The sequence below is a fragment of the Pagrus major genome, chromosome 4 (genome assembly GCF_040436345.1).
Source record: "Pagrus major chromosome 4, Pma_NU_1.0".
NCBI lineage: Eukaryota > Metazoa > Chordata > Actinopteri > Spariformes > Sparidae > Pagrus > Pagrus major.
Genome location: NC_133218.1, coordinates 4,429,825 through 4,455,652, shown reverse-complemented (window position 1 = coordinate 4,455,652; position 25,828 = coordinate 4,429,825). Strand labels below are relative to the sequence as shown.

Genomic DNA, 25,828 nt, shown 5'->3' with positions numbered 1-25,828 from the left:
AAGCTCGATCCTTTGGGGACCATGAACATCTGTAGAAAAATTGCATGACAATCCATTAAATCATTTTTGAGACATTTCATTTAATAGCAAAGTATGTCAAATTCATGGTGGTGCCATAGGACCAATCAGTGTATCACCAGTCACTAAAAATTCATCCTCTGGGGAGTCTGTACAAAATTTTATGGCAATCTATCCAATAGTGATATATTTCAGTCTGGCTGAAAGGGGTGGTTTGAATGACAGATTGCTGTCCTTAGAGACATGCTGCTAGTGTGCTTAAAAATGGGAAAACACTCGAAAATAATTGTTTTAATGCAAAAGCAATAATCTAACTTCTACGTCTGCAATAATTCAGTCAGCTTTGTGCTGTGTCAGTCAGGAGAAAGGAAATTAATTGGGTCATGGTAAAAACAATGCTATGATACTGTATCCTATAATGTTGTTTGTTGCTTGTATAAGCAATTTACTATCACTACTGTATCTCTGTTACTGCCATTTATGAATGTGCTCCATTGCTGTCAGTCGACACAGATCCTTCTTTTAAAAATGCTAAAGAACAAGTCTCCTTCAGACGGGTTTTAAGGCTTTACGGTTTCTTTTATAGAGTAATGGAAAGATGATCACACGAATCAAGCCAGCCCCGGTGTGATTCCACATGGCTGGCTGATTAGCCTTTTCTCACTGATGGAAAACACATGGCGTCCACACAGCTTGTTCATTCGAAGGTTTTTTTTGTTGGTTTGACGCTCAGCAGCGAGCAGAGCACTTGTTTTGGAGCCTCAGCCTTTAAGGGCAGTCATCATCAGAAATCTGTCCCCTCCAGTTCCCCACTTGCCCCTGACTGTTATTTAGCTTTCCAATGGGGGCTGGCTGCTCCCATGGGAAGCTATGAGTGTGCCTGCCAGCAGGAATGCATTGGAGGCAATAGAGGAAGATGGAGGATGGATGGAGGATGGTGAGTAGCTGCTGCTGCTTTTCCCTCTGTGTGAAAATGAGTCCATTAATTCAGCCCCCTCCCCTTCCTCTCCCCAAGCCCTCCCTGTGCCTGTTGTCTCTGTTTGTTAGCGAGATGATTCCTTCTGTCATGTCAAAGGCAACATTATCATATCCTTGTTGCCTGGGAAACCAGCACTGAGAGAGACAACGACTTAAAGCTTTCATGGGTGTTTGAAGCTGGTAAACATGAAAGGTTATCCGTGGAGCTGTGAGAGTTGGAATCCTAACATATCTGAAAGGGTCTTATTGTTGGAATCTGTTTTTTCTTTCTCCTTTCAGCTCACTGAGAAATTCCCTCTTGGTTGTTTGTTAATCGTTAAATTGGAACGCAGCATACGTAGTCACAAAGGTAACATGTCCAATTTGCGTCGAAGCGAGAAGATCAAGTTTTGACCTCAGCATTCTTTTCTTTTATTTAATCAGAGTCTTAAAAGATTTAAAATTGTTGACATTCAACCTGACGCACATTTGACACGGTTGGAAGAAAGAGAGCCAGCAATTATTTACAGATGATATCAATGCATCCCTTACAGATAACATTTCCTTTAGTCTGTTCATGATTACTTTCCCTCTCTAAACCACATGTGATTACAGCATGTAACAGATTATGCTTCATTTCCTAATAATACACCACTTATATAGGGTTTCTAAGATCTAAGCAGCTTTATTCATGTTTCTAAATCCTCTTCTAAGGCTGTGTATGATCAATTATAAGACATTATTTTTGAACATTTGGGTTGCCAAGTTGTGACCGCTCCAATGGATGGTTCAACCACTTTCCTTTTGGAGGTGTCGTATTCCAAGGTGTGAAAACTGCAGAGTGTTAAGTAATAGATCATCAGCATTTATGACTTCGTTATTACCAAATATACACCAACCAAAGGGGTTTTTCATACACAGACAATTGATTCTTAATCAGCCTATGACTGACATATAAAGCAAGTTAATGCTTATCAACCAGTAATAGAGCTGTGGCTGCAACTTATAAACCTTTTATTTGTGGTCTAAGCCTTAAATAAAGACATTAAATTGTGGGCTAAATGCTTCAGCAGTGTGGCCTGATAACTAACTAACTAACTAACTAACTGACTGATCGGGTACTTTATCTGAAAATAGAATTTTGTCAGTTTTATAATGCCATATGTCACAGTTTGAACTAAAATGAATAGTTGATTGATGTGTATTTATTGAATCAACTGTAAATTAAGTGACTAAAATGTTTATTACTGACTAATAATTGGTTGACAGTTGTAGTTTGTGTTATTATTTGATCAAAACTAATGATTTGCAGATTCTTTCACTTAAGTAAGTTTAATTGTGCTTTATATAATGGTGGGCTATTTTACACTGTTTTCTGATATATTTGTACACAAAAAAATAATCAGTTAATTGAAAATGGTCTAATTAATTGAACATTAAAGGTGCAATATGTAAGAAAAAGTTAATGTTAGTTTATAACATTAAAAAATAACTAAAATTATCAAAAAAATGTGTTAAAATATAACAGTATTGGCATTATGTTAAAGAGGTCTATGTATTGTGATGCACAGATGTCTGCTGAAGTTAGCATACTAACCCGCTAGTTGTACCCCATCCTGTCTCTTAATACCACTGTGTCCAGGCAGAGTCAGCTAATAGGACAGCTAGCTGCATGGCTAACTGAACAAGCTAGGCAACAGCAGCTACAGACAGCAGCAGTTAACAGTTACTCTGCTGATATGCTGTCCCCTATTTGTTTGTATGAATTCAATGGGTAGCCACTTCATACATATTGCACCTTTTAAAGTAATTATCAGTTTAAGCCATAGTCACAGTTTCCCTTGTATTTGTTTGTATTTATTTGTTTGTTTTTTAGCAGCCTGGGGGGAATATACTACTGACAATTAAATTATTTGGCTTTTTGTTTACTAGAAATGTTCATAACACTTGATGTTTTATAAGCAGAACTTTTTTTGAATGTTGCCTGGAAGTAAATTATATCTTGCTTTAAACATGATTATTGCAGTTTTAAATCTGACCAGATTTATACATTTCAGTGAATGTGACCTTATAAACAGTGTGTTTGTGTGTTCCCTATACCCCACATAATGTACTATGTCTGATCGCTCTCTTTTGAAGTATGTATAATGGTTGTAAGTTGCTTTAATTAATTAACATTTTAACTAATTTTACTTTTGGTGTTGGTCAAAATCTGTTACGGGCTGGATGGGACTTGGGCTGGTGGCCCCAGTGTTTATAAAACCTGGCTCCGGCCCTGTTCCTGACCACCAGCTACCTGGCTCTGTAACTCGACACGCTGCTGGATATCCCTCATTGACGGCAAACAAATTAAATCACAGTCCATTCAGTGCGGTTATCCAGTTCCGGGTCTTTAGCCCGGGCGCTGTGGACTGTGTGACAGTTCAATCCGACTGGAACACCTCCTCCTGGATTTCCTCCCCGCTCCCGCTGCTGCTGGTCGGCTACATTGTATCAGTTCCCACACGGAGAAGCACCACGGCGCTCATCCACGAACGGTGAATACGGAGGAATTAATCTGGATGGAGAGATATTCACTGGGGGATTAATTGCCATAAGGTCGCGGGAGTGGACTGGACTTGTGTCGGGCTTGAGACGGCACCGATAAAATGCCCTCCGGACTCGGCTGCTCTCGGTGTGGACGGTATCTCGAAGTGTGATGGCAGAAGTCCAGTGAATCGCTGGCCTCCCCTCCTCTCTTGTGTTGGATGTCTTAGGGAGTGCGCTGCCACTGCTTTCTGCTGCTTCACATTTAAAGAGGTTTTTACTGTAATTCAAAGCCAATTACTCCGAATTGTTTTGATTTCTTTTTATGGAGTGCACACCACCATGGACAGAGATGGGTTTGGAATAGGAGTGGCTAGCTAAGTCGGTAAGTTGGAACACATTTCTCTGTCTTTTTCTCTCATTGTTGATAGTGCTACGACTCGTTAGCCATTTAACGTTAGCATTGCGTGCAAGGCGAGCTGGCTAGCGTTACACCATATAGCCAACACAGCATGCAGCAGCAGCAGCAGCAGCAGCAAGCAAGCAAGCTAGCCAAGCCTGACTGCACTCTGAGCTCATTGTTTCACTCTGCCAGCTAGCGTACTAGTCAGATTAGCTCATTACAACAAGCTAAGTTAGCCCTGCTAGCTTCCTGAACTTCAACGTGTAAACATGGGAAACTGGTAACTTAACCCGAGTAACGTTAAAGCACCAAGATGCTAAAGCTAACTACAATTTAAGTTGAGTAAACGGCTAGTAACGGACAGCTTTCACCTCGAGGAGATTCAGTGTATATGTGTTACACAGTAAAAACAAACACTTGCCCACCTGCACTTATAATTTTCATGTTAAGTGAAATGTTAGCAACTAAATGTTATGAGTTTGACAGAGTTAAAGCTGCAGATTCCTCCAGTGGAGGGTAGTTTCCCAAGCTGGGTACCGGGGACCCCATGGCGTCCGTGAGAGTTTCTTATTTCCTCAAATAAACCGAAATTGAAACTTTTTCTCCCCCACTCACGTCTCACTTTCTAGGTTTTAATAGAAAGTGAGAATGTGTGACCTTGACAATTTGAACCCAGCGTTTCACTCCTGCTCCTGGCTCCACTGCAACAAAAGTCTCCTCCAGTGGAACTTCAGGAGACTAGATCTTAAATAAAATGGTGGTTTGTGGTCTAATAACTCTCTACTTGAGAGCTTTCTGACCTGAATGAAATGTGGGACCCTTCTCTCCAGATTCTTTTTGTTGGCTCATGTTGTCAGGGGCTGTCCCATCTCAGTGAAATGAGTCATTCAATTAAAGCACAAAACATTTTTTACAAGACCACTATGGGCTAGCCCCGAGCTCTACCCTGTGGTCTGTGCTGCTCCATAGAGAATGACTGTACCACATTAAAGTCAGGCCCAAGTATCCAGCATTTGATAAACTACATCCAGAACGTCTTCATTTCTATATTTGTTAACTGCAAATCTAGAAGAAGTGTTTGTCTAAAGCTGAGTCTGCCATATTTGCATAGGCAAAGTGACGGGTTTGTGGCGACAAAAGTACAAAAAATAGGTTTTAATAGCCGTTGTGCATTTACGTGTGCAAGATAAAGTTGTTGAAGGTTTTGCACAGCCTTGTGCATTGTTCCCAGTGCACCACTTTCAGCACTTAATCATATGCAATTGGTTGTTCATGCTACTTGTGTTGCGTATTTCTGTATTTATTAGTGCAACTGATAAGTGCTTACAATGCAACTCTTAAGATCCTCCATCTGGTGTGACTGAATGAATGGACACATAGTCTCAGGGAGTGTTCAGCATTACCTCATAGGGACATATTTGAGAGAGGGAGAACTGTATCTGTGACAGCGGCAAATTCAGTGTTGGTGGATACGTCTGTTAGTAGTCTATTGCAAGTAGGGCTGGCACGATATCAGATTTTCGCAACACGGCGTAAAGAATTCAAATTAACGTACAACACCTACTATGACAAAGCGGGAACAGAGAGAAACAGAAATGATTTAAGGAGCGATTTATTATTTAGATGATCTTACCATATGTGTATTATTAACACAAATCAGTGTTTAATTTTAAAATATCACGATTATTGTCAGTATCGGTAAATTGCGACAGCCCTAATTGCAAGTATATTGTTCCGGTGTCTGTGTTGGCCACTAAGCAATAAGAAACTACATTACAGAAATGCCGAACTATCTGTGATTCAGAGCCCTACCGATAAATCACTTTGATATTGGTGTATCACAGATTTATTGGGATCGGTGCGTTTGTTGTTCGATATGCACCAAGCTGAAAATTTTCTTTTTGGAGAATTTAGCGCAGAAAAAGTGGCTTTTCGTACTTATTTTTGGATAATAAAGTTGGTTGCGTTCCTGTAAATTCCTGCCTCGAATACCTATCTTTGTCACAAGTGTTTGAGAAGTACATTTGAAGGATAATTGCAAACAATAGTGTGGATGTCCTCTTATATATCTATTGGAATCTTTTTCTCCCAGTATTGGTTTTGGCAGCAGCCCCAAAAATCAGTATCGGTCAGTGTCACCTTTTACATAATTTGTCTACTACGAACTCGTCCTCTTGACAAGTTTATATTTACACTGAATATGTGTTGCTTGGTATGTATTATGGTCAGAATTATTGGAAAAAGACATATCTCTGGGATCCATACCCGTTATTTGATTATGTACATTTTTTTACAATTACTATCCTTGTTGGATTTTTTTAAACCCCCAAATACTGTTATCAGTGTTGGCCTCAAAAATCCAGTATTGGTCAGGCTATAGAGTGTACTACCCACTCAAAAACTGGCTTATTTTGTCCATAACTAGAGATGAGAGCTGCCATAAGACATGTTCTTAAAGTAAGCGATTCAGTATGAAAGGGTGGTTTTGTTTGTTCATTAGAGTTGGTTGCTGAAATGCTTAATCACCGACTGTCAATGCTATTTGTTCATATAAATGCACCAATCACCAAGAGAGAGTGAAGGAAACTTTGGCAGGGAAACATTTACTCGTTCCTAAAGAGCCTTAAGCGTTCCTGCCTAATGCTGCAGTTAATTTGAAAGATCAGTTTGGCAGCTCCATTGTCCGGGTGTGGCAATAACTCTGAGCTGGTGACTCTGATAAAGGAAAATCTTAACATAAACTCGGCCGTAAAATATTAAGTGGAATCCTCCTACACACAACTGTAGCAACACTTCCCTGTGCTGTTAATCCACTTTGTTCCAGTGTGTCATGCAATAAACATGGCTGATTTGCACCATGTAGTCATCCTGTGCTTAGGAGGTCGGAAGTTCTGAGTGCAGCTTCCATTAGCTAGCAGCAGACTTGTGGTTTTGTAGAGCTTAACTCTTTGTCACAGAGGTCAGTAGGAAGCAGCAGTTGGTTTGCTTGAAGTGTACTCTTGCTGCGCTGTAGCTAGACTTGGTAGTTAGCTGGTAATGATTTAAGGTGTCATACAGGAACTTAACACAGCAGAAAAAAAGGATCACACAGCACTCCAGAGCACTATATTAATTGTGTGCGTTGTGAATATGAACCTCAGTATTTGGGACATTTCACTACAGTGTTGTCATGATATTAGATGTTTCTTTTCAGATTAAGCCTTTAAAAATATTGTGTCAACTCACTGTCAGATAGGAAAGAGAACGCAAAAGTGCAGCAGGTACCTGTATATCGATACTGCAGAAAATGTTCAGAATCGGTATGTATCAATACTTAGATGTTTTTGACAATACTATAACAGCCACAAAAGGCTGTTTTAGTCCAGGGAGCAGTGAGAAGGTCAACTCTACTAGAGCTACTGTAATTTCTCAGCTGTGCTTATAAATGATTCAAGCCTTTCACTTAGGCTCTAAGAGTGTTAAGTCAGTATTGATTTATTACTCCCTTATGTATTGATTTTTAGGGTTTTCATGGTGTTTATATTGAACTATTATTACTAAAAAAAAACATCACATATCCAAAATATCGGCCAATATTCCCATTTTTTGCAATGATCCCTCAAATGTGGTTCAACAATGCTTGTGACAAAAATATGTAATGGAGGCAGGATATTTTACAGTTTTTACCATAACCTTTAGTGTCTAAAATGACATCAGTGTGAAATGGTACACTTCACTGGTAATTTAATAATAATGATGTCAAACATTTTTACATTATAATCACTAAAAACACACAGTTTTCATATCTGTGCATATCATACACACTGATACAGATAATTTTGTAATATCAGCTTATAATATCTGCCAACCAATATATCAGTCAGGCTCCACCAGAGATAGTAATAATTACCAAGGATTTCTTTCCCAAAATTAAAATAATGTAGCTCACATAATAATTGTTGTAACACCAGTGTTCCTTGAAGTACTTTTTTGTAGTCTTTGTGCTTTTCTAACAAGGAAAACTCAGCACCGGCTCACTGTGAGGCAGAGAGCTTGCACTGCTTCCTTTCCAGCCGACTACCTTTTCAAAGGCAGTTCCTCTCCATCTGATTACCTTTTTTTTGCAGTAATTTGTTCTACTCATTGTAAGGGTGTTAGAAGCCTTGTTGTAGCACGGCAGACACATTTTATACAATCTGACAGAGCCATCAATTGTAAAGTGGAAGTGAAATTTAAGACTCTTAAGCTCCGCATAATAGCATGACATTTTATAGTTGTAAATTCACATAACGCCTGAACGAGAGCCTGAGGTGAACATGAGAGCAATTCCCCATTTCCTCCAGTTTGATTTTTGTGATAACTAAGCTGCTGTGATGTTGTTGTGGGATGTGACCCTTGTCAATGAGGTAGTGTGGAAACAACTGATGGTTTAAGTGATTGTTAATGTATATGATGACAATGTGGCTTTCAGTCAAATGTGTTTCTGTTGACTTGAAGGGAAAGTGAAGTCTTAAGGATCAGCAAGAAATAGTGATAGTATTGTGTTATGTGTTAACTTTGACCAGCTTTTCTAGAAAATCTGTTCCTGATCAGGTTGGGTATCAAAGTAACCGTGTGGAAGAAGAGAATTTAACAGTGTTTGTTTAGAGGGCCAGGCCATCAGATTAGTCCAGGACAAGGGGATTATGTTGGCTTTGTAAGGCTCCCGTCATCTCATGGCCGCACACCAGCTGATGGCAAAGTAAGAAAGGATTTAATCCATATCCTTAAAGGTAGCTGGCTGCTAATTTGAAGGCTTTCAGGTACCTTAAAATCCCTTGAATGAAGCTGTTTACTTTGGGGGAATGTATACATTTTCATGGGCGTTACTTTGGCAAAGAAATAGATCACATGCGAAATGAGAAGCGTATGCATTCCTTAATTCCCTTTGTGCAGTGGGGAGTCCATAATAAGCCTCATAATGTAGTTAATGCCATTGGACAGGTTGAGATGAGATGGAGCACCTTTGTAGTTTAAAACATCATGCAGTGTTTCCCCCAGATTGAGATTTATTTGAAGTGGTCCTCACTAAGTGATGGGGGTTGGGCTTGTTAAAGCACTGGTGTGAAGCCCCAATATCTTAAAGAGTGCAGAAAAACAGCTTAACAAACAAGGCCTTTAATTATATTTGATAGTCGGTAATTGTAAATTCCAATAAAATGCTTTTTACTTACTAATCTGCAAGTCAGCTGCATTTAACAGGGAGACATTTAAAAGGAAGATCAATGGATAAGAGGATTTCAAAGTCAAGTTTTTGTAATTTTTTCTGATCTCAGCCCTCGAGATACAAAGTAGAACGATTAGTCAATTTGTTGTTCAAAAGAAGATTAATGTGCAGCTATTGTTAATCTATTAATTGTCGAAATCAGTTTTCAGGTAAAAAAAAAACATTCTCAATAAACTCTCTTGTTCTTCTCTTGTTCAAGCTTTTCAAATGTAGAAATGTGCTGCTTGTCTGTGTCGTAACATTATAGCAGATTAAATATTTTGGATTTTGATTGTTAGTCGCTTGATTGCATCACCTCAGGCCTTTTAGAAATTGTGATGAACATTTTGACTGTTATCTGAAGATATATAGGCCAAATGATTAAATGAAAAAATAACCTGCAGATAATGGATTTTGACAATAATCATAATTTCTGGCCTCAATGCAGCTTCCAATGCAATATTCCTACAGCTGTATATTACCCACCTGCCCTTAAGTAGGCTGTGTTAATTAGTGTAGATGCACATTTCAACAGTTTAATAGAAAGCATGTATTGAAGCTTTCTTTATTCTGTTAAGTGTTTTTTGTATTGAGTTCTGTAGTGTTACCCGTTGAGAGAGGGAGAGAGAAGTGTCATCTGGAGCTGTTGTTGGAGATGAAGAGACGTTTCAAGTACAGACCAAACCTCCCACCCACAAGAACAAATTGCTGAGGTCCAAACATAGTTTTCAGCCAACAGCAGTGCTTGAGTTACATGGTGCACCCGAGAAATATTCAATATTGCAGACACATTTTAATGCAACGCATTTTAATGTAAATCCAAACAGCTTACTTCACTCATCGACTTACACTGCTTCTCTAAATATCACTAATTAAAACTGCGTGTTGCTGTTTTATGTTCACAAGCAACAGTGAGGTGTTTTTATGACAGCTTGTGGTTTACTTGAAATGCAGCGGGTTAGAGTACACAAAGGATCTGAAAAGGATCTGCGTTTCTTTGTTCAATATTGATCCCACCTGTTCGTCCCTCCTGTGGACCAGTGTGGGACACTTCTAGGCGAGGCAAATTAATCTGTTTTTATGCATGTAAGTTGTTCTTTTGTGTGAGAACTGGGGTTGTTCCTAACGTTTAAACAGTTTAAATTTAGACTAGTCGACTAGTCTAAAAGTCAGAAAACACTCCAAAACCTGTCACAATTAAGAACAATTTAATCTACAACGTTAAACATCGGCCGAAAAAAAATGCGTATGTTATAAGAGCCATTTGAAACTGTTATTTTTTATTTGAACTACATTATTCAATAACCAAATCGTATGTTAAATGCCCCTGAAGTATGTGGCACTTAGCACATTGCACATTATTCTACAAAATATGAGAACAATTCACTAAATGAATGTTAACAAACCATATTTTTTGAAACAATATTAAATGTAACAAGAAATCTTTAGGAATCATGCCTGATCAGGGCTCCAGGGTGCAACTATTTTGCTTGCAAATGCACAACTAAACATTTTGAGTCTGGATCCCTGCTGACTATTACTGTGGCATTTTCAGTGGGAGGAGGACAACATGACATTTCAGTATGTCAACAAAGAATATAAACGTGTATGTTAATAAAATAATACGTTTAACTGACTAGTATATGTGGTGCCAACGAGTTAGGTTAGCAACCCAGAGATGTGACAGTGGTCATTTGAACTGTAAAGTCGTATCATGGATCAAAGAATATGCAACTCTACTTTAGTTTTTATTGCCCTGATTGGATTTCTCACTAGTGAATTGCCAATTACAGCAGAAAAGAGCACACTCTGAATTCTTGATGCTCAGTTGCTTCTTTGCCAGAGCCTGGTGATCCATCTTTTCCTGGGATGCGAGCCCAGGTTACACTCAACTCTCCCCCACTCGAGCAATAAAGATATTGTCAGCTCTTGTGGCGCAGCACAGTCCTGGGTGCTGCAGAAATGCTGTCTCATTTGCCTTTGGTTTGAAGTATCGTCGACTGTGCTCTCAGAAAGAAAAGCCACAGAAATTATGAGTTAATTCAAGCTGTTTTTTCTAAAGGTGATTTCTTGCGTTGTCGTAACAAAGTCCTGTCAAATTGCATTAGTATGTTTAACACGCTATTGCTTTCAGTACTGTCTTCATTCATCCACTCATAAGCAACATGACCTCGTTTATCACTCTCGCTTCACTTGTTCCAGACACTGGTGATCTTTTCACTGCAATTCACACATGACAATTAACCATCTACAAATGGGTGAACAACATACCAGTGTAAAGAAAGACGTATGAAGTTGTGATTTTAAAGCTTTTCTACAAATCGATAACCTAATTTGTTGACAGAAAACAAATTCTAAGAACAAAGTCTAGCTGTACAAATGCCACGGTCTTTTATAAAGATACATCTTTGAGTCGAGCTTAGTGAAGAGCATGAAAGGTCTGTGAAGATGTGATGTGTGGGAAATCCTCAGAGCACATCAATACTTGAGCGAGGTGGCTGTGAGTGGGTGGTTCTGTCCCCATTGCCCTAATCATACTGCAGAATCCACTGTCATCTGTCGAATCAAAGAGAAACCGTTGTCTCTCTCGGATGGAATGCGCCTCACTTGTGATATTGACAAGTAAATGAGAGAACATCCGCAAATGACACAGTTGCTGCCGTCTAAAGTGGAAACACATGATCAAGTGGAACTTCAATACAAATGTCAATACTTTGGGAAAATTATTTTTCCGTCCACAACCGTGTTAATGCTAACAGTGTTCTGCTATCCTGTTTCGCCTCGCTGCCTCAGCACATATGGTAACAGATGTATAAAAATGTTCCATCCGTTTTCAGTTTAAAACATCTTCACATCAAAGCAGCTTCAGTTTATAGACCACTGAGGTGTTGTCATCCGGGCTTACAGCGATCATGTAAAGTTCATTTTACAGAGCATGGAGAAAAAATTAACTCTGAAATTGTAGGATATATAAATATCACAGTGCTGGTTTATTAGAGTATATGTAATATAAAATGTATCTTCAGCTGTTCAATGCAGAAAACACTACTAAAGAAACTAGCTCTGTCTTTTTTTCTTTTTTTACTTTACATGTTATAGGGTGACTTCTGAACTGGATCACACGTTATCAGTTGCAAGAAATCCCCATTAAATCTGCCAATTTAGAACAAAATAGTCACATTTGGATGGTAGTTAGAGGCAAATGTATTTGGGCCCTTCAGGTTTGACAGTGATAGTTGGACCACTTTCAACTATTTTCTGTAATCTAGTTGCTGTTTTTGATAACAAACGCATTAATTCTTCTTAACCTTGGAATGAAATCTTGCTGTCGTGTGTTGTTAGAAATGGCAAACTATGTTTTAAGTTCATGTCAAATAAAGAACCACATCATCAACAAACCCTATTGACACTGTTACTATGAGAGTTAAACTCAAACAAAAGAGACATAGACACTTAAGCTGTGTTTGTTGATAAATTAGTCAGTTGACAGGAAATTAATTGGCAGCTATTATGATAATCAATACTTTGAGTCATTTTTGCAAAAATTCAGTTTGGAGCTTCTGAAATGTGAGGTTTTTCTTCTTCTCTGTGTCATATGTGACAGTTAAGTCAATATTTTGGGGTTTGGGGTTGTTGGTTGATATAGCAAGCAATTTGAATATATCACCATGGGTTGTGGGAAATTGCAAGATGCTTTTTTCCTAAAATGTTCTGACATTTTACAGAAAAATGATAATCTTATAAATGGATAACATAATTGCCTAAAATGATGAGAAACTGCATATTTTTTTAATTTAAAAATGTAAAATGTCCTCTTGATCAAGAACTCCCAAACTAACAGCCAAATATGTGCAGTCTGCTATAAACCTCGGAAAAAGACTGAGCACCATGTCGGAGGTTGAATTAACGGGAGAGGCCAACTAGCATCAGCTAGAAAATACTACAGAACATACAGTGTGGGCAATGAAGTTAGAAATGTTCAAGCAGGAAATCAGGCTGTCAACAGTTACCTACATTGCGAAAATGACAGTTTTCACCCATCACAGACACAAAAATAAAAAGGGACTGCTCACACTGTGTCACTGCAGGCAGCCAGTCTCCTGGCTTCAGTGCCATTGTGATGTTGCTTACTGCATGTGATAAAAACGCTTGCTGTGTGGACATTTGTCCAAACAGTCACAGAAGCAATCTTGTGGCTTTAACTTAAGTGGATTGGACTGTCCTGACTGGTTTGGAAACATATGGGTGGGTAACGTTTCACTCGACAGCTTAAGCCAGATTTATGTGTCTGTGTTGAGATGTTGTGGTATCTATGTGCGGGGCAACGGATGCAATAAAGGCTACATGGAGACCACAAGAATTGTAATGGAATAGCTTGGCCTGCTTTGTGTTTGCTCCTACATTTTTCCATTGCTGGTGGTTTGTTGATAGGGAAGAAAACATGGAGCAAGCTGCAAAAATGCTTGATAATCCTCCTTTTCAGACAAATGCGTATTTGGTGATTTCGCAAAACCATTTCCACTAAAAGCCTTCTCCTGAACACAATCAGCTCTGTCTATAAGAAAGAGAATAAACAAAGGTAAGCCCAATTACTTTAGGTGTATAATAAATGCATAACATGGCCTGATAATGTACAACACATCCATCTCATGAGGTAGCTTTGCCATGACAGTCAACTGGTTAAATCCTACGCCAGGTTATAAATCAGTTGCCACACTGTAGGCATCTGGAGCAGGAGCAGTGAAACAACTCAACAGAGAATCATAAATTCAGCTTCAGTGTTATTAGTAGTAAAGTGAAATACGGTGGTCCTCCAGGTTTTGAATATATCAGACTAAATATGAATATGGAATATAGCACGGCTGAAAAATATCACTTGTGCCGTGGTCTATGTATATAGTGAGTCGTTGCCTTAGATTTTACTCTAGCCATACTGTAATATCACAGAGAAAATGGATTAAATGCTGACATAAAAGGGAGAACATGATGCCTGACAGTCTACCTGTTTGCTTTGCATTTTAATTTGGCAGGCACTATAAAAGAAGATTGACGATGTCAGGCAAAAGGAAAGCACACAGGCATGTAGCAGAGCAGATGTAGATGGATAACTGAAGGTAGGTAGTTAACATTATTTACAACCTGAGGAAAATGCATACAAACCTGTGCTCCTTTACTTTTAGTTTCAGGGTGACAGAGCATTTGAGCGCTGACCCAGTTGACTTGCATTTTTGCAGGTGGATGCACTTCTGTCGTTTCCTTTAATGGATGACCAAACGGTGACAGTGGCAGCAAATATGTAAACAAGGCTGTGAGACGTCTGAATGAGGCGAACACATTTAAACTAACAATAGACCTACATCCTGCTGTGGTGCAACATGGAAACATGGTTGTTTAGTTAAAGACCATGTATAACATAATAGAGAGCTCAGTTTGTGTCGAAATAATGTGGATGAGGACTAACATGAATTTTAAAGTGGGAGTGAGCCTTGGTGAAAAGGTTAAGCAAACATTCAGCGCCAACAAGCAAGCATACTGTAGTAGAGTAGGAAAATTTAAAAGCATCGTAATACACAAGTCTAGTTTTATCACATTACACTGGGTGTAACTGAATGAGGGTATTTTACTATCTGTGAAATGTAGCATGCTACTCCTCCCCTGCCTTGCATACATTTTCCATTTCAAACACTGGCAGTGATTGCGTATGAAAGTGTCATACTGTCAGATGTTACTGCCAACTTTAGCAATTTTAGGGCATAGACTTCACTTGCAAGACAGCCTGACATACTGGATATAGACTGTGGGTATAATGCCGGAGATATACTTGCTTTTTAACCACACGTTCTTGTAGACAACCGGCTACGCCTTGAATGTAGTTGTTTACATACTTGCCCATATACTGCGTGTGTTAGTGGAGGATATTATGGCACATTCTAGCTTGTCTTCTAAACTTTCTGCATTTGTTGTCCCTGCTGCTGCTGACCTTAGACCCTGACACATCCCCAAACCGGCCTTACACTGCCCTTACCACTAATCTGCGTATTTTATCTCTGGGGACGTGCAAAAGCGCACAGATGCAGGATATGCAAAGTAGCGTTCATGTGTACACAAACGTGTTGTTACTTTTGAAATATATCTCTGGCCTTTATATCATGCCAGCCATTGACCAACTATTTCAGTTGGCATTCTTCTTCTCTTCTACTATCTGAGTGTTAGCAATATCAGAATTCCTGTCTCTACAGGAAATGACAACAGTAACAGCCTACGAGCTAGCAACCTACACGCTAACAGGCTGGCACACTGGATGCTGCTGCATGCCGTTACCTCTCAATTTTCTCTTTTTCTCGGCGTCCATGTTAACAGGTTAGATTGTTCACACTGGATGCCTAGGACGCGCTTCTCACACACGTTTCAAGCGTAGCTGCTGCGCAGCATCATAGAGATTCGTAGTCTCGCCTATTTCTCCCACAACACGCGTGCGGTTCTCGGCAAAAACCAACACTCATATGGACATCATACAAGCATTTTACTACAGTTTTAATGTCTGAATGTGTAGAATATGTCACAGGCATGAATAGAATACACACAGCAAGTGAGGGGCAGTTTCTTTCTTCTCCACTCTTTCTTTCTCTTTCACTTTCTCTCCCTCGCTCCCTCTCGTTCCCCTCCGGCTTTCTATTTATTGATAATTACCAAAGTCAAACTCCATGTAAACAGATAGGGCAGGCAGGAGCCACGCTGCAGCAGCAGCAACACAAACACACGAGCGAGCTGCAGCAGCTCAGTAATGCAGCCGCCACGCAGGACGTACAGCCTGTTAGGCCCCAATTACAGAGACTCACCGCTACAGGTGCTATGGCTTTAAAAACGCCTTGAAAAAGTGTCTGCATCCGGCGAATGATAAGTAAGACTAGTGACAAGATGAAGCTACATGTGGTGAAAGGAAAAAGGCCGAGGTAGAAATAATTTGTCATTAATTGATTCTGCACTGTCGAAACTTGCAGTTTTCTGATGTGAACTGGTGCCATACTCCTGACAGCCATCAGTGTCTGAATGTGACACTTGTGCCTCTCAGGAACAGACCACTGTTGCATTGATTCTGGAAGGCTACCATGTGAGAGTGACAACGTTATTTGAAGCCCTGCTTGTTGACTCGGCCTCTGTTAAGCAGCTGCTGGAGGAGAGGCAGGCAGTTATTTGAGGTTAATGGTTGTCCATGCCCTCTCTCTAGTTAGACATTCACATGGCAACACCTCAACTGTCCAAGGAACAAACAGTAGTGCAGGTTATTAGTCGCTCAGCAGCGGCTGTTGTCCTCCCATAGCTAGACTCCTGACCCTCCACAAGAGCAGTTAGACTGATGGTCTTTTGTTCCTGCATTACAGTTTCAGCAGGTCATCTGCACTATAGTAGGTTAGTGGAAGCTTTATTAAACTAGTTTGAAAGTTTGAAATGCCCACGGAAGTTATGTGTAGATATTATTAACTACACTGAACGTATCATGTGCAGATGGGCATTTCAGATTTCAGTAGGAATTTGTTGGAATCCTGCCCGGCAGGCTGCCCATGCAGGAATGCATGTAATAAACAATACTCAAAAGACAGAAATGAAAAATACTGTCTATATTTTATTCTATTACACAGACACAGACAGATCCGTGAAGAAACAGACAGTGACACGCACACCCAGCAGTGATAGACAAGGGACTGTCTGCTCTTTAGCCTCAGGCCTTGTCCTTTCACAACTCTTCCTTCTCTCTCGTTTGTCAGTCAGTATTTAAGAAGAAAAACAAGCTGACTTTAGCCAACATATTTATTTATTTATCTCTCTCTCTGTTTACATTCTGGATTCAGGAGAAAAACTTTTTATATAACATTGATTAAAGGGGTAAATATTCCTCTTGGACATTCAAGATTATAACAATTCACAGTTGGGACAGTTTTTTAGCAGTGTCACCAGTGTTTGGCTGTGTTTTGCCTTCTTGCTAGCACATTTTCTGTCTTTTGCACTATTTTCTCTCACTTTAAACTAAGTTCCCAGCCCCAGTTTCAATGAGAAATAGTGAAAGAAAAATCAAAAATCATTTCTTAACAAGACTATACTCACAAACAAGCTATGTTTTGTAAGGGTGTCACGATTTCGATTTTAAATCGATCGAAATTAATTCATAATCTTGAACTTCGAATTAAAAAATAGAATGTCACATCCCCATGTCACATCCGGTCGGCTTGCCAAGGGGAAAAACACACGTGTTGAAGTGCTGCGAGTCAACCTCCTCTAACTTAGCTACTAGCTAAGCCAGTAGCTGTTAGCTACAGCCAGTCAAACGATAGCATGGTGTTACACCATTCATGTTCGGCTCCCGGACCGTGGTCGGGAAGCACAGGGGAGATGATTTCCTCCTGGGCCGAAGTTTATGTTTACCTTCGGGGTGAACCCCCTTTCACGTGTTAAGCTGGTCGGGAAATAAAACCAGGGAGCTTTGCTGTATCTTCAGGAGCCGTCGCCTTTATTCACAGCCAAACTGCAGCCTATATTGTACACTTTATTGCTGTCGCTACTACTGCTACTCCTTTCGCTTCTCCTTCCTCCGCTTAATTGTTCAGAGAAGACTATGGACATGGCTGTTTTATTTTTTTGTTTGTTTTGTTGTGAACTTGAATGTCATCTTCTGTGAAGAAGACTGCAGTTACAAAAGAGAAACTAGATGGCAGGTTATTTTGTTTAAGTTTCCAGTTGACTGAAGATATAAGTTATTGTTACATTATGTTGTTAATAAATGTTTTAAATTTGACAATGTAGTGTGGTACATTGCTAACAAAGGTCAGATATTATATTGTATAAAAGTCTAGTCTAAAAATGGTATAGCAACCTGTGCTTTAAAAAAAAAATTTAAAAATCGAGAATCGAATCGAACTGTGACCTTAGAATCGAAAATTGAATTGAATCGAGGATTTGAAGAATCGTGACACCCCTAATGTTTTGTAATATGCTAACCTGTGTCTGTAACTTCCTTTAAATGGCAGTACTGTTCTGGCTTTAAGGTGTAAATTGTGTTCAGCCAATAGGACATACAGTAGCTTTTAAAAAATCTTTAAAGTGGGGTCTTGGCACATGGTTGCACAAGTGCTACACTGTAAATTGCTTGTTGTGGCAATGGGTTATACAGCTTGAATTGCCCTGTTGATTTTCTCTTTATTTCATGTAGACCTGGATTTTGCGTCTTAGGAAGAAAATGTGGCACAACATCTATCGTCCATCTGTTCATTTGAAAACCTTAATATAAGTTTGTGTGGTAGTATCTGATACTTTGATTTTTGTGAGCTCCCGTCTACAAACTAGCTTTTAAGCACCTTATTTGATATTAAAATGAACTCTTTAACAAACTCTGTCATATAGAGTGATAAAGGAAACATGCATTGTTGGTGTAGTTAAGTGGAGTCTTTACATTAGTTAATAATCTTGACTTGAAGCCGCATTTCAGTTGAGCTAACTGGAGGCAGTCAGGCGCAACGGTCACGCTGATTATCCTCTAATGAAAAAGAGCTTGAGCCTGCCGACTTCACTGACCAACCCAACCCCCAACATCACAGCTGATTCCTGTGTCTGATAGAAATCAAATGTCCTTAACATTATAAGCTGAGCCGAAGTCTGGGTTGTTTACTTTGAACATTTCAGTGACTAAAGTTTGAGACCATCTCAGGGAAAAATCCAATGAGGTGCTGAAGAGGAAATGCCTGTTAAACAGAAGTGATCATATCATCATAGAGTGCTTGAGTACATTGAAAATGAGAGAGTAAGTGTGTTATTAAATGTTATTTTAATTGAATAAAATGTGCTACTGTTTATAAAAAAGGATATTTCTACTTTCAAGTGGTAGTGTAAAAGAATTATTCAAATTGTACTTGTATTTGGCCCAACATCCCTGTTCATAAATCACTGTAATGTTTCAACAGTAGTGTTTCCAGTGTTGAGTTTCTGGAGTGGTGAGGTATAAGTTAATTGTCTTTACTAACCTTCCTTAAGCTAAGTTGCTGTTAATTTGCATATAAAACATGTTGTTCCTGACAGCTGCTGTAACCAGATTAAACAAACGGCATATCAAAAATGTGTTGGACTGTATGTAGTTGACACCAATAGCCAGAAAAAGAGTCTGGATCAGCCCCAGTCCTGTGAATTAGCTCAGGAAATTACTCATCTATAAAATTTCACTAAAGCCATGTTCAGTTAAAGAATAATGAAACAGAGGACAGTAACAATAACCTTTTAGTGATTACAGTACATTACAGCAGACATTAAACAGGAAGTTGCTGCCACTTCATGTTTGTTCACTACTGCCATTGCTTTGCATGTCCGACTTGCACTTTTGAACCCTCATTTCATGTTGTCACAAGATCTTTTTTGTTATCAAGTTTTTATTGAAATGAGGCACAGAAAACAAACATTTAACATTTCCCTCTTTTTTCACTCCCCAACATCCACTCTATTAAGACAAGTTTGAGCAGAGAGTTGACCCACTATTGCACAGCCACGGAATGTGGTGGTTGCCATCTCAAGGCCAACATTTTCTTGGCTGCAGTGAGACCAGCCCAAAGAATGCGTCTCTGGTCCAAAGACAAATCTAAAGAATAGTCGTCCAGAGAGCAAGTTAAGGAGCTTCCAGGATCAAACCACATCAGGGCATTCCCTGTACATGTGCTTAAGTGGACACAGGTCACAATTGGGAGATATAATGACTTCACGTAATGAGGCTTTCTCGGGATGAGATACATCCTCTGTGTGAATTTATAAAAGTTTTAGTTGTACCACATTTTTTGCCACTGTGTGCTGACATCTCTTCATCATTTAAAGATTGAGAAATTAATTTGTATAGCTTAGAAACCACCACCCTCTTTGTTCCTTCAGAGACTAATAATTATATATAATTATATAATATTTTATGAAGAGGGTGTTCTGATCTCAATGGGACACCGTATGCCCAAATGGCTGATCTCGACTGCAGCTAGTAGAAAGAAAATGATCCTGGTAAATCATATTCAATGTGTAAATCATTAAATGCTTGTAAACCACTTTCACTACTGGCTTTTAAAACATTTACTCACGCTGCTCCACCCAATGTGGAAATGGGACAGGTATATTTCCAGTGAGAAGTGAAAAATTGTTGAAGATTTTTTCAACTGTATTTTGAAATACACTAGGTCCTGCAAACGATTCTCCTCAATTGGTCTGCAAGAGATGGAAGAACTAGAAATGAACCAAGCAGAGAGAGGATGTAGCACACAGGACCGAAAGTACATCCTAAAATTTGGCAGGGCCAACCTTCCCTGGGTTTTGTATCACTTGAGAGTTGTGAGTTTTAAAACAGGCCTCTTTTCTTTCCATATGAATTTGGAGATGAATAAAGGAAGCTTTTCCCAGTAGCCAGTACGAGGAGCAAGAGGGATCATAGAAGAGGAAAAGTTAACAGGAGGGAGTACATCCATTTAAACTATTGATTTATGGGCTTGGAGTGAATTTGGGAGATTCGAACAGCTTTCAAAGTCTTTCTCTATTTGGTTGTATATACCTTGAAATTTTCGTATTGCAGTCGAAGACATACAAGCAAAGATATCAGTGCAGAGATACCCCAAACTACCCTTCTAAAGGAGGGCAGCGTAGTTGTCTTGAGATCTTTTGTGACAAAATATCAAACTTGCCAGTTGGTCTTCATTGTGTGAACCTGTTTGGCTCATATGAAGACCCTTGTGAAGTAAGATTAATAATCAACACCAGTCAGTAAGGTCAAAACACCTTTACAGCAATGCCTAGTGGGAAACCACCCTGACTTTTTATTCATAAGAACTCAGAATATGTGGCTGAGGAGGGGTTGTAATTGCCAAAAGTAAAGTCAACATGAAGCACTTCAGGTGTTCCCTCATCTCCACTGGCAGCTTCCCTGCTTTTGAATAATTCAGTTTCTTGGTTAATGGCAAAGTTCACTTAGTTTTTTAGCACTACAGCAGACTTTCAATCCATAAACCTTGAAAACATTTTCATCCAAGTTTGTAATTTCAGCAAATCTGCCACCCATTCCTCATATTGCACTTTACTTTTTGTCTTGCTTATCTTGTAATTTATTTATTTATTTATTTTATCTTTTCATAACAATGATCATTTATAATATCTGGCATTATAGGTCACTACTTGTCTATACTACTAAAATCTATTCATTCCAAAGGCTAAATGCTGCAGCATCATTATGCAGATGACTTCAGTGTATACGTGAAGAACTTCATTATCAGTTTGATGTCCTGAAATCTTCTATCAACAAATCAAAGAGGGTCTAAATAAAACATGGCAACTTAGGGTATCTCACTTAAAACAATGGCAGTCTTTCCTGTTATATTAAAATCCTCTACAGGCCCCCCTTGACCCTGTCGCCGCAGTCTAAATAGCTGATAATCAAGGCCTTGGATTGTTTTTCTTTTTTTCCTTCAAAGTTTAGTGTCATTTTCTAGTATCAGGACCTTCACAGATGTAATAACACTCAAAATATGAGTGGATGGAGCCAGGGAGAATCATAACTGTTCAAAGGTGCACAAAAAGAGCAGTTATACTTAATGAGTGGTCAAAAGGCAAGCAGATAAAGTGATAAACAAAAGATCTACGAGGCCGAACATCTTCCCTGGATCATTCACTCAATATTAGAGCCCGACCATTATTCTGGTTGGCCGATTTTATCGTATCACAGATAAATCGGTATCTGCGCATATGTTGCCCATTGCCGATATGAGATGGTAATGCAGACAAAGATACTTGGGTTAATTTATAATTATTGAATACCTGGTGAAATTACTGTGTCAGTGCACTGATGATATTTTCGGTGATACATTTTTTTTGTTAAACTGTAAATTATCCTGCATCCATTACATCATTCATACATGCATCATTTTTCTCCCTAATATCGGTGTTGGCATCAGCTCCAAAATTTAGTATCGGTTGGGCTCTACACAATATTATCATATGTGTATTCACATGATACTAATATTTCATTTAATTTTACGGTTCTCGTCAATACTGGTATATCCTGACACTCCTAGATGGTACTGAAAGACTACAAACAAGATGAACGTTTCTCAAGAGCACAGAATTAAAAGCATCTCCAACAGTAAATATGTCAAGGTGTCAGTGTTAAACCACACTCCACCATATAGACATATTTAATAATCCTATATCAATATAAATTAATTACAGATTTCAATGTAAAATCTTTCCACCGAAAGATTAAGCATGCACTCAGTCAAACTATTTTAAAATTGCCCACAAACCTGAACAATTGTGCCACAGTAGATGCTGCTGTTATCGACTTGCATTGCGATAGAGTGTCTCCATTATAGAATGAAGTGAGCGGAGATAATGAGAAGTGTTTTGAGAATCGTAGCGACTGGCTTTTGTGATTCAGAAATAATGGCAGAGTGGAATGGCTGAGCATGTTAATGGAGCTGCTCTTGTTTCTCCTCTTTGAGCACAGAAAAAAATCAATCTGGCACCTTGTCAATGTTTTAAGATCTGGGTTTCCTTACACTCTGGCCAACGTGTGAGTGTTCCTTTCATCCTCTGCATCGCTGTTGCCACAGATGAGCCACAATTTTATTAATTATTTGTACTCATGAGTGAGTCGAATATCCACTACAGACTGGTCACCACTATTTAGGCTTGACAAATTATGATGTTCTTAGTCATTTATTTAGTTTTCCTTTCTACGAATATTGGGGAATGATGCTGAGAGTGTGCTGAAAAGGAAGTTATTCTTAATAGTATTTCACAGAGTTTGCATAAATGAGAATTCCACTATGAAATGACAGAAAATGCACTTCATTAAGCTTTGATTCATTTTAATGTTTGTTTACTTCTAATTATTCAACTGTGATTACAACAATTCACACTTCATCTGTCAGCCACTTAACCTTAAGAGCAAGTCTTTGTTCTTTCATCAAATCTGCTAATATCCCTGAGTTTGCTGAGTGATTAAAGACTAATGTTGGTTTTAAAGTGGTTTACCTAACCAAAAAGATTAAGTTAATCAGTAGTTAGTCAACTAATATGTAATTGCCCCAAAACATGCTCATATTTCAGACTGGTGGCTTTTCTGGTGCTGAGTGATCATCTTTTTAAAAAAAATGTTTGATTAAGAATACAACATAATTACAGTGCTGTTTACAAGTACTCGGCAAGTAGCTCTTTATTTATATGTATAGCCTTCAGTTGATTTGTTGGCAGTTATCTTCATTTCCCCAATATTTGACATGCCACTTCAAGATGTCAACAAGCTTCATCCCTCACATTTTCCTCATCAATGCAGATGTCTGTAGGCATTGAAAAACAAATAGCTCTAATAAGATTAGTTTTTAATTTGTCTCTTAAATCTCCATGGCCGACTAGATTCTAGAGTTTACACTGTTGTTGATTGAAGCAATTCTACCATGGAACTAATTCCAGCCTTTATCCCTAAAAACATTTAATATAAAATAATATTATACATTGAAAACACCCATACATCCACATACATTAGCACTCTGTACAAGTATCTGTGGAGCTGTCTCTTGAAGTGTGTTGGTGATGGTGGCTGAACTCCATTAAATAGCTACTTTGCAAAAGTTAACTTAAACAAAAGCTGTGTCTGCGGCCGCCTGTAGTACTTCTTTTAACAATGCACGTACAAGTTATTTACCTTTCAGTTATCCAGTTTAGTTTAATAACTGCACTCAGGCTCTTAGGACTTATGGTCTACAGGAATTTTAACAGTCCATTTTCACGCTGCTGAATTTGAAATATTAGTATCTTTTTTTCTCTGTTTTGACCTTTAATTCACAGTGAGTATTTTCCCCACATCAGAAAGGGAAAAAAACTAGTTTTCATGAATCTAAAAATGCTGTAAATTATGCATTATTCCTGCTCAGACACAACAAGGAGCTCTGTGGAAGTAATATCAAGAAGCCAGTTTTCTGATGCCTCTAACTTAATCTGTGATATCTTTGTTTGAATGTCTTTCTTTTAAGCGGCAGACGAATTTCTCTGTGCTCGGTTAACAGGTAGCATTTACGAACACTAGTGCGGACAGGTTGTTTGAACAAAAATCACTTATTTATTCACCTCAGTGTGCATGTAATGATGATGTGAGAGTGAACAGAACATGCAAGATACTGATAATTGCTGAGGATCAGTCATGTTTTTATCAAAAGAAGAAGAGACAGATTTCTGTTTCTCCACCTAACCCTTTTTATTGGAGGACTCCTATAGGGACTGATGGTAGTGTGGTGTGAGAGCTTTGTTTTTCACTGCATCACACCAGAGCCTGGACATGAGGACAGGACAGCGTAATCAGCCATAGAGTAATCTGCATATTTCACACTTCTTTGGTTACTGTCCATTTGAGTCATACAGCTGCCAGTCCAAGAGATGCAGAAAAGTGCTGCAGTCAGGGAGAAAAATGCCTGTTGGCAACAATGGGAACATTACAAAGAAAGCCTTTGATGTGTTTAAGGAGTATCAGCCAATTTAATTTTCTCTTGGTTTCTAATTTAGATTGAAGAGAAGGTATTGATTTGATTGAAAGATAAAATGCTCTTTGTAAAACATACTTATGTATGGCACTGGTACGAGCTCCAGTGAGGCAACACTCTGCTGGGGATCTCTGCGTTTCTGTCGTTGACATATTTACTGATAAAGATACTGGCTGACCCGCAGACTCCTGATTCCCATCACCTGGATTGGCTGGGTGCATTTCTATTTTGGTAATCAGCTCAAGCACACAATCCAATTACATGGAGGTTACTGTGGCGCTCTCTGGATGGGAAGCTGCCTTTTAAATGACCTGCGGAGAAAAGGATGCACATTGCCAGACTCTGCATTCAATTCATGTTTGTTTTCTTCCTGCCTATGTTGGTGCTTCAGATGCTTTTTCATCTGCTAACAACTCATGCATTCTGTCTAAGTGACTTGTGTATAGAAGGCATTTCAGATGGACTTTGCAAACACTTACCTATAAATGATTTATGTTGGCGAATATGTGTAGGTCTTGTTCCTATACATATTTTCAGTCAACTGATAAAGGGCAGTTCAATATTTTAAGTAAAGAATAATCTATTGATTGTATTTTTGATAATCAATCATTCAGGCCCAAACCCAATACGCCAATTTTGTGTGTTTATGTCTAGGGGTAGGAGTTCCAGATGCTTGCTGGGATTGAGGGGTAGGACGAAGTGTTAGGGCTATATAAGAACTCTTGTTTCAATGTATTACGGTCCTTTTTTTACTAACAAGAATGAAACTGTTGCGACCAGTTTGCTGATCTCTCGGTAGCTAACAAGCTAACTCGCTACCCTCACATTGTTTTGTCCTCATTGGTTCATGACAATACCGCATTTTCGGATGTTTTTCAATGTTACATCCCCCCCCCTCCTATGATGGCATATAAAGCCCAAAAAATAGCTAAAACTTGGAAATTGGGATAGAAAAAAATAAATGTCACACACAAGTTAGAGTTCAACAATATGTCTTTAAAAGTGCTTATCTTTTCTGACCAAAGTCAACAAACCCAAACGTTTTCATTTTAAAAGGATATGATATTGACAGAAAACAAACAAACCATCTATTTGCTTTTGCCATTTGTTTGGTTTATTGTTTTACTTGTGTATGGGTTGTTGGCTCAACCTCAGTGCTCC

At 38.8% G+C, this 25,828-nt stretch overlaps 1 protein-coding gene across 3 annotated transcripts in view; it reads left to right on the top strand.

Moving 5' to 3' along the window:
• The first annotated feature begins 3,499 nt into the window (after positions 1 to 3,499).
• The window catches only part of znf609b (zinc finger protein 609b), an 88,669-nt gene continuing 66,340 nt past the window's right edge, over positions 3,500 to 25,828 (top strand). For 2 of the 3 annotated variants that reach the window (XM_073464547.1, XM_073464545.1), the window contains exons 1-2: positions 3,500 to 3,886; positions 14,159 to 14,242. The gene's annotated coding sequence lies outside the window, so the exon portion shown is untranslated. The remainder of the gene's footprint in view (positions 3,887 to 14,158; positions 14,243 to 25,828) is intronic. The other variant, XM_073464546.1, reaches the window with a different exon arrangement.